Raw genomic sequence first — 10,609 nt, forward strand, 5'->3', positions numbered from 1 at the left:
TGTGTTGTGCATTATAATGTTAACTATTTGCAGAAGTAGCTGTAGTTGTGAAATAAGAACTAATGCTTTTATTTTTGTAAATAACTGACAATAACATTTCAGAGATATTTGTGAAATAGCCAATGTTCATTTAAATACTTGTGGAAATAGCTAAAACCGTCTGCATGGTCAGATAACATTTAAGGAAGGGATGTGATGAGGAGCCCTGCCACTGACCCTTGTACTGTCAATAACTGTCACCTGCTGAAACCACAGAACAGGGGCCCTTGTGAGGGAGTGACACACAACCCTGAAAACAGCAATCCACAATTCCTGCACGTGCTCTAAAAAGGCAGGATGTGGGTCAAACTCACCTAAAGAATTCCTGGAACATGTAAACGAATTCAAAGAAATGTTTGAATATGTATAATCATTATGAATATGTATTTGAACAATACAATGGAAAAACTAGACAAGAAGAGTTGCTGTGGTTAACCGGTGTGCCTCTGGCCATCACCTAGCACCCAGCGCTGTTAGTGATTTGCCCCTTATTATTCCTTATTAAATTTTCAAAAATTCTAAAGAGCGAAGCTCATTTCTCACAAACCCAAGGTGCTCACCCCTTGATCTTCCCCCAAAGCCAGGATTTGTCAATCCTAACCTTTGTCTGGATGGAGGAGAAGGAGGCTGCAAGGAAAAGGAAGATGCACTGGTGTGGAGGCACATGGGAGTCTCAATCTCCCACCCGTGGGGGACTGGTCCCCAAGCAGAAGAACAGATTTCAAGGTTATGGTGAGAAGCTTGCTTCTCCTATAGATCTTTGCAGGCACATGCTGATTTATGGAAAGTTATGTTGCCCCATTGGCCTGTTGGCCTAATTACCCTAGTTCAACCCCTATTACCCATCTTTGGTTAGTCCCTAGAATGTTCTCCCTCTCTGTCCCTCCATTGGCTCTAATTTACTGCATTCCTCTGCCCATTTCCCTATTAGCTGACCCGACCCTTAACCCCTCCTTTGCACCATTTTCCCCCATATCCATTGGACCCTGACCCTCAGCTCCACCCTCACTAGCCCATATAAAAACCCCCTGTGCCCTCAGCTTGCACCCTGTCTTTGTCCCTGGGTCCTGCTCAGCTCTGTGCCCTGTTCCTGTACCAATAAACCCAGTTTGCTGCAGATCATACCCAGACCCATCCTGCCGACTTTGTCAGCTTTATAAAGCAGCCGTGAGCTTCGGGCTCCGGAGTGCCGGACGCTCCAAGGGCCTCGGCAGCGCCAGGACGCTCCAGGCTGGGACAGCCAGGCAGGGCAGGAGGAATCACTGCCCCTTTCCCCTCTCTGCTGCTCCATCTCCCAGCCCAGCATCGCTGCAGGACAGCCTCACTGCCAACGCCATCCTGCCAGGGATGGACTGGGGGGATCTCCTTCCCCTTCCCTCTGGCATGGAGGCAAATCCCATCTTCTCCTTGTCTGCCCTCCTTCTTCTCCTCATTCTGTCCTTCATCCATCCATGTTCCTTTCCCATTTCCTTCCTCCTTTGTTCCTTCTTGTTCTTTCCTCTCCTCCTGCCTTTTCCTTTGCCCTTCTCCCTGTCTCTCCCTCTCCTTGTCCTTCCTCCCCCAGGCACTGAGCTGCGGACAGAGACCAGGGAGAACAAATCCCTGCCACAGAACCTCGTGGAAGAGGCCATTTGGAACGGCTCCATGGTACAGGAATCCAACGGGGAGGAAGAGCTCCAGAGATCCCACACGTGGAGGGGCTGCAAACCCAGCCTGGGGAGCTGTGAGGAGGTAAAAGGGTAAAAGTTTCCCTGGGCTGGGAAAGGCGTGGGGAATGTGAGAAGAGCTTCAGGCAGAGCTCAGCCTGTTCCTCGTGACTGCAAAAATGGCGGTGCCGGACGCAGACATCCATGGGGCTGCAGAGATCCCCCTGCAGATCTATTTGGATGCAGAGATCCCCCCGCAGATCCATGGGGATGCAGAGATCCCCCTGCCGATCCATGGGGATGCAGAGATCCCCCTGCAGATCCATAGGGATGCAGAGATCCCCCTGCAGATCCACGGGGATGCAGAGATCCCCCTGCAGATCCATGGGTGTGCAGAGATCCCCCTGCAGCCCCCGGAGCAGCCACGCTGGAGCACGGCGATGCCTGAGAGGAGGCTGTGACCCCGCGGCCAGAGGGCCCCGCTGGAGCAGCCTGTCCTGGCAGGACTGACCCCGGGGCACAGTGACCCACGCTGCAGCACTTGGAGGGGGCTGTGCCCCGTGGGATGGACTCAGCTTGGAGAAATTCCTGGAGAAGTCTCCGGTGGGAGAGAGCCCAGGGTGCAGCAGGGGAATGACTCCTGTCCCTGAGCAGAGGGAGAAGCCCCGGGGCATGAACTGAGCCTGGCCCCATTCCCTGTCTGCGGCACTGCCGGGGTAGGAGGTGCAGCTGGAAGGAGGGAGGCGTGGGGGAAAGCTGGAATTAAGGATCTTCACTTACTTCTCATTATCCTGCTCTGAGTTTTAGGAGTTTTCTGTCAGAAATCTCTCCCATCTCCCACTCATCCACAGGGCTTTGGGGCGGTTTTCCCTTTTTGGGGGAAATCAAAGCGATGCAATGATGCTCCTAATTAGGGGCAGGAGAAGTGATGCTCCGGGGCTTCCCGCTGAGCCGGAGCCACCGGAGCCGCAGTGCCGGGAAAGCCGTGGCGGGAGGTGCGGAGAAGTTTGTTTGTGTTTTCAGCTCAATCCCCTCGGGCCCGGGCCCGTTCCAGGGCTGTTCCTCAGCTCCGGCTCTGCCCTCACGCAGCCCGGGGCGCCCTGAGAGCGCGGGGCGGGGCTGTGCCGTGTGCAGAGCCCGCCCCTGGCTGGGATTGGGCGATGGTGGCGTCAGTCGTGGTTTGGCGCGCTGATTGGTGGGAGCGGGGCGGAGCAGGGCCCCGGTGGCGGGCTGAGGGCGGCCGTGGCTGGGCAGCGGCGCCATTGTCGGAGCGTGTGTGCGGGTCCGTGAGCGGCTGCAGCAGCCGGAGCGCGGTGAGGCGGCGGCGGAGCTCGGAGGCGGCCGCAGCGCAGGTGGGAGCCGCGCTGGGTTGTGCGGGGGCTCGGGGCTGGCTGCGGGCCTCGGGGGCGGCAGGGGGCTCGGGCGGGTTCGTTGTGCCGTGTCCGGCCCGTGTTGCCGCTGGCGTGAGGGCGCTGCGGGAGCGGCTGCCCGCGGTCTCCTTGCGGCCGCTGCCTCGGCAGGAGCCGCTGGCGGAGCAGCGCTGGCTCGGCCCGGTTGCTGTGGCTGGGACAGAGGGGGCTGCCCCGTGCCCGGGGCTGTGCGGGGAAATTCCCGTGGCCGGAGGTTTCTGTGCGCAGAGGAGACAGAGGAGTCCTGTAAAAGTGACTTTATTGCTGAGCAGAGGGAGAGGCCGTGGGGCATTTGCCGTGCGCTCTCTGCCATTGTTGGAGTTCGCAGCCTCCTTTTTATCTTCATTTTCCCGGCCTCATCTCCCTCTCCATTTGCCCACTGGCTGAGGTACTTGGAAGGTTCAGACCTCCCGATCCGCCAACTACATGTCCGTGTTAATGTGCACCCCCACTTTTGTATAACAGCCGACCTTCACGGCTCTGTAAAGGCTTTGTTCTCCTGGAAGTTCAGGAATTTAGCGAGGGAGAGGCCGTCCTTCTAAGTGGTTACATTTAATGAAGCTGATGGTTTCGCCCTTTGCTTCCTTATCTACAAATCCCTGGCCCCTCACTCAGCTGCTGAATGAGCTGCACTCTCAAGGTGTGGAGCATGGTAAAAAGATGAGAGTTGCTGCAGCACATCAGAGGAGAAACAGCATTCTTTTAACCCATGATCTGCCAGGGAGCCACAAAACCGTGTCCCATTCCTGTCCTTTCGACGTTTGGCCTGGAGCATGAGGTGCTTTCTTGCTTCCTTTGTTATCTGTTTCACGACTTTTCCTTTGTCATCTCTTTGCCAACAGGAGTTTGAGTCATTTAATTTTCCACAAACCCCTATTTTTCTGCTAACAGATGATCTGATCCCATCCCATGGTTAAGTGTTGTGTTCCTCATTTCAGTGGATTGGTCGGCAGGAAGGTCAGGAGCTGGAGCTGTCTGGTTGGTTATTCTGAGCAGAGCTTGTAATTTAATGATGCCATTGAAATGAGAAATGGGTTCTGTGGCTCCTGATATGAATTGGTTCGAGTTCCCCGCGGCTGGTCCATGGTGTTGTAGGATTTGTTCTGCTGGCCGTTCATCTTTTCCCTGTTTTTGGCGGCTCTCTCCAGCCAGGGCTGCATCAATTGACTGCTTTTCTCTAATTAAATCATCAAATCCTTGGATTCCCAGCTGATTTCCCTGAATTTTTGGTAGCAAAAAATCCCCAGTGCTCTAATATACCCTATATAACACAGACAGTGACAGCACATGTTGGAGTGGGCTGAGGGCTGATTCCCCCCATTTGTTTATAGTGAAGTTTTCCCAACATTCTCCATTTGCTGTTTCCCTTTGCAGCTTCACCCGTTTGTGTTGCAGGGTCAGATATCCTCCCCCTGGGCTCTGCCTTGAGCTGGGCAAATTCCATCAGTGCCAGCAGGCAGAGCTTGGGGTGAGGGGCAGAGGGAATCAGCCCAATTCCTGCCCCAGGCAAGAGACCCAGGTGCATTGTCCACACTTTGCCCAGCAGTGTTCATTTGCATTTCTAAAGCTGCTCTGCAGGCTGCCTGGAATGAAGCTTCTCTTCCAGGGCAGCCATCTGGTGAGTCACATGTGGCCCCCCCCAGAATCTGCTTTTTTTTAAGAAGTATTAACTATTTAGGTGTTCAAAATATTACGGTTAAAGCTCTTCAGTTTTGCAAAAGCTACATAAAGGAGAACATGGAAAAACCCAGACCAAAAATTGATTCTCACACTTCTGTCCCAAACCTACCTGACAACATTAAGTGGGAATGTAATGAAAAAATTTTCTCGTGTTGTAATTTTGTCACTGAAACTGCAGGGAAAACAAAAACTCTCCAAGAATCTCTTTAGTGTTAGAGAGTCAAGGCATTCCTTCGTTCTGGCCTGGATGTGCAACAGAAATTATTTCTTTCACAAATAGACCAGCTGTGCAGAAAAAATCGTTCCATGCCATGTGAGTTTTACTCGATTTTTCCTAAACTTTATGTAGAACCAATCTAAATCCACTGCTTTAATGTTCCTTGCTTCCAAGTTGTGTAAGTTGTTAGCATTTGGTTTCCTGTTGGACCTGGATTCCTTCCCCTCTGATGTGTGAATTCGGTCTCCACACACTCCTGGATTTCCTTCTCAGCCTTTTCCAGCCCAGGTGTCTCCAGCTCTGCCGGGGGCAGTGTCTGGGGTAGCTGTTGGTTGCTGTTTGCTGCTGGGTATTCCCAGTCTGTTCAGGTGTTAAACTCATCTCCATTGATTGGTATGACACCCCTTAAATAAAATCTTTAAAATTCATTTCCTGTCAGAGGAAGGAGACCCAGAACACCAGTTGGTTCATCCAAGTCCGATTTATTGATCGAATATGGCGGGTTAAATATAGTTCTTAATAAGCTTCATACATATTGCAAAAGTTGATCTCAGGATTGGTTAGTTACATATCAGCAACTACACCTACTTCTACATTCTTGTGCTTATTCTTCTGTTACATTCTGCAGATATTCAGGACTAATCTCACCTCCCTTTCCTCATGTTGCAGCAAGGCCATCCGGCATTGTTGCCTGTCAGCAGTCACTGAATCAGAGACTGCTGACCTCCCTTTCAAGCTTAACCAGTGGCATTAAGTCAGTATGGCCTTTCTCAGCCAACCAACTCTTAATAAAATCCTCCACATTTCCCCCGTTTTCTTCTTGTGCAAGGAGACTAGTCTGCATTTTTGCTATCATATGGCTAACCATGTTTTGAATACAAGTAAAAATACAAGGCAAAATAAGCAAAAACATTAAGATCACACCCCGTAAGCCGATAGCATATGTCACAATGTTCCTTAGCCATGGTCCAAGCCCTAAGCCTTTAAGCCATTCGTCAATTCCTAAACCTTCTTCTTCTTTGAGATTGTGAAGTCCCTGTTGTAGTTCTTTTAACTTAGTATGAATGGACACCGAATGATCAGACAAATTCATACAACACATTCCCTCAAATTCTTCACATCCATGCCCTTGTGCTAAGAGCAAAAAGTCTACAGCAGCTCTATTTTTTTAAAACAGCATGGTTAACACTCTGCACATCTGCAGTTAACATGTCTAGAATTTGGGATGTCTCGTTCAGCTCAGTTTTTGCCCAGCACCCTAATTGCTTTGCTAAATTTATAGCCTTATTGGCAGATCCTCCTGGTAAAATAGTTGAAACTACTACTTGTCTGAATGTACCCCAAAACTTTGGATCTCCAATCTGGCTGCAGTCCAAGTCATGTATACTACGCTTTTTCCTGTTTGATGTTTGACTGAGCTGCATTAGCAAGGACACATTAGGATGAAACAAGGACAATTTTCCCAAATAACAGGGTCCACCCTGTGGCTTAGCTGGTACACCATTCCATGCCCTGTCTCCACAAATTAAAAATATTCCTGTAGGTAATTTCATTGGTGCCGTGATTTTTGTATTGTTACATTGATTGTAATACTGTGGAGAGAATTCACTCAAATTCAGGGATGAATCTAAGGTGGCCCATGTTTCTTTAGGTTGATTTAAATTTTGAACATCCAAGGGTTTGAAACTAAACTATCCTCCAGCTGTAGTGTTAGGCATACTGGCATTTGCACTTCCAAAAAGATCCAATTCCTCAGGAGGAGAATGCAAAAAGGTGTTAAGTGATTGGATTAGTAAGCATTGGCGATAGCCATCACTCTGACCTGCAGTATACCCTTGCTGCACTGGCAATGTGATGTTTGACATGTTAGACATACATAAAGTTCGATTACTTATTAAACTGCAAAATTCTCCAGGAGACCACACTGGAAGTCCTACCAAGCATGTTCGAAATGGATTAGTAATTCCTCCAAGACTAAGACAAAGCAATGATTGATTAATTTGATTAGCAAGTGTTACCCATAGATTTTCTCTTGGCTGACTGGAACGTGTTATCCCTATTACTTCACTCGCTACAGCATTGAGCAGTATAAAAACAAACCTCATTTTTCTTTCTGCTTTCTCTGTTTTTCCTTTCTTCGTTGTCTTTTCCCTGGTTTGTTAGAATGTCTATTGTAAGGCTGAGTCAATTTTTGAATACACTGATCTAATTCCAAATCAGCATCCTTGCTTACAGGTATAGCGTGAGGTAAGTTTAAAGGCAAATCAGCTTTACAGCGAGCTGCTATGATGCGTGAGGATGTAGTAATTTCAAGCTCCCTAAGTACTTGCTGTAATTTCCACCTTATATATGCTATGGCCACTTGTTCTGTACTCTCATAAAGTTTTAATCCTGACCTTCCTGGTAGACCAGTACTTTGCTCAAGAGCTCTATACCAGGAAGAATATCGAATCCACTTCCCAAAACAAGGTCTACACCATAAATTTGCTATTGTCTTTTGTGAGTACCAATAAATCTTATTACAACCTGCACAAAGCAAAGCTATCCATGCATAGCACTTATCAGCATCCCTTTTGCAAACATAACAAGGAAGTGAATGTAAGTAAGGACCAGTATAAAAATCTGTCTCTTCGACCCAATGCAACCAATTTAATGGTGGTGATTGCAAAGCCTCTTCACCTTTCTTACTATATAAGGCTAATAGTTCAAGCTCTTTCTTTAGCGCAAGGCGTATTTTATTTCGTCCCGAGGGTCCCACAACTGTAAAATTGTCCTAATCATAGAAAACTAATTAGCCTTATTTAGAAGAGGTTGTTCCCTTTCTAGCCTTCTTTTTCTAATCAGTTTTCAGTTTTGCTGCTCCTAATTTCACTGGTCCCGTCACTTTCAAACTTAATTTTTGTAATTTTTCAATGCAATGATCTAATGCTCTTTCAGGATTCCCCCTGAAGGGCCCTACAATCGAACGTTGCGTTAAAGGTACTAATTTTCTACACCTTACAGAGACTATACGTGATTTACTTTGAACCTCAATTCTATTTACAACACATTGTACTTCCCAATGATAATAAGCAAGAATTTTTTGTTCAGGAGACTCATAAAGATTTAAAGCTATATATGCATTTTGCCCTGTTTGTCTCCTTAATTCATCTTGCCAGTTTTTACCCCACGTGTGCTCGTGCTCACAAGTGTGACACCATAAATCCCATAATAATGATTGTTCTATCCAAAAAGTATTATCACAACCCCCACAACGTAAAGCTATCCAGGCAGCACAATGTGGATCATAACAGTCAAGGCAATGTTCCTTTGCTGGATTTGTTCAATAAAACCAATCAGCTCCTGGGCCGTCCGATAGTGACATGTCAGTGCTCTGTCCACCGCTTTCAAGTGTCCCTTCAACTATAACAGTAGTGATCGTAGGATTAGAAACAGTTTCTTCCCCAGTAGCTCCTTGTCCTCCTCTGTGAGACGGTCCACCAGAGGCTGCATCAAAAACAGGTTTAGTCCACTTAGCAGGCACCCACAAAGGTCCTGTAGGTGAAGAAACACAAAGATATCCCCGAGCCCAGTATAATACTTTTGCAGGTTTTTCCCATAATCCTGTAGTCGAGTTTTAATTTCCTGACCTGACCTTGGATGATGTTTAATCGCAGGAGGGGTATCATCTTCTCCAAAAATACATAAATGATTGATCACATACAGAACCTTAGCCAAACATGATTGTGGGTCTGTTAAGTCTTGATGCTTCTCAATATACTGTTTAAGGGTACCGTTTGCTCTTTCCACTATTGCCTGTCCAGCAGAAGAGTGTGGAATACCTGTCACATGCTTAATGGACCACCGATTTAAGAATTTCTGGACCCTAGCACACACATAAGCTCGACCATTATCCGTTTTGATGCTTCTTGGAACTCCCATAACAGCAAAGCAACTTAACAGGTGCCTAATAACATGTGTAGCTTTTTGTCCTGCCTGAGCCGTAGCCCATATGTAATGACTATATGTATCTACAGTGACATGCACGTACTTAACTTTACCAAATCTAGGTACCTGTGTAACATCCATTTGCCATTTTTCATTTATTTCCAAACCTCGAGGATTAACTCCCATGCCTAAACCTATTCCCTCATTATGATAACTACATATTGGACATGCTCTAACAATGGCTTTAGCTTCTGATAAACTCAGCTCAAAATGTTTTGCAAGCCCTCTTGCATTTTGATGATATCTGCTATGTGCTTCTCTGGCCAATGTATGCTTGTCAATAGGACAAGAGTTATCAATGGGTAAAGTAACCAATTTGTCTGCACGTTCATTCCCTTCTCCTAAACCTTCAGACCATTTATGGCTCCTAATATGAATCACAGAATACGCTGCACTTCTTTCTCGTAAAGCTTTCCTTAATTGTATCAATAGTTCATACAATCGTTTATTATTCACTTCCTTAATTGCTGCTTCCTCTATTCGCCTGGCTACTCCGGCAACATACATAGAGTATGTGACCACATTTAAAGGCTCCTGTAAATTAGACACTGCCCATACTACTGCCAACAATTCCAAAGTTTGTAAACTATCTGCAGGATCTGCTGTAAGAAGTTGATGCTTCCATTGTCCTTTTTCTTGCCAGGTGACAGCAGCACGCCTTGATTTCTTTCCCGCATCTGTAAAAGCTGTAATAGCTCCTTCTATAGGGCGTTCTTCTCTCAATGGTCGAGTAATCCAGTTCCATTCTGTCATCCATTGCAAAACTTTAGGCACTAATTTGCTGGTTTCTACTTTAGCAGATGATGCTAATAATGCTTCCTGCAAGTTCTTTGAATTAATCAAGTACGAGTCCAAAGTCTCTTTCTCCATAGGCAATCTAATGGTAGCAGGTTCTCGACCATCCACTTCAATAATTCTGAGACGCCCTTTTTTGACTAAAACAGCCAATTGTTCAATTTTTGAGAATATTGTTCTCTTATGTTGTAGTGATGGTGACAACCATTCCAGAACTCGTATCTCCCCCGTTTTTTTTTTTTTTTCTTTTTTTTTTTTTTTTTTTTTTTTTTCCTGTTGTTGAGAGAGAGCACCAAGCAAATGGCAAGGACTATTCCAAATAGTAAGGTCAATAGGGCAGTCGAGTTGTCGACGAGACACATATCCCTGTTGTACACGATTACTAATTTGTTGCAAGGCAAGGTGGTGCTCCTTTGTCAGGTGTACAGGAGTAGTAGGATCAATACCCTTTAACAAAGGCCGCAGGGTTTCTAATAAATGATTTGGTATTCCCACAATAGGTTTTAACCACTGCAAATCTCCCAGCAACTTCTGTCCATCATGCAAAGTTTTAATGTCCAATTGTAATTCCAATTTTTGAGGTATTACTTTTTGATCCGTTAAAGTCCATCCCAGATATTTCCATGGTGTGGTGGTCTGAATTTTCTCAGCAGCAATAACAAGCGAATATGCTGAAAGAGTATCTCTAATACTGTCAATCTGCAGAGAGGAGAATGGTTGTTGCTGTGCAAGCAAAATGTCGTCCATGTAATGATATATTATAGTTGCTGGCCACTTACGACGTAGTGGCTGTAATGCAGCATCAACATAAAGCTGACACAACATCGGGGAATTCC

Source organism: Melozone crissalis, unplaced genomic scaffold (genome assembly GCF_028551555.1).
Source record: "Melozone crissalis strain CALT ecotype California unplaced genomic scaffold, PUWL_Pcris_2 ptg000066l_1, whole genome shotgun sequence".
Lineage (NCBI taxonomy): Eukaryota > Metazoa > Chordata > Aves > Passeriformes > Passerellidae > Melozone > Melozone crissalis.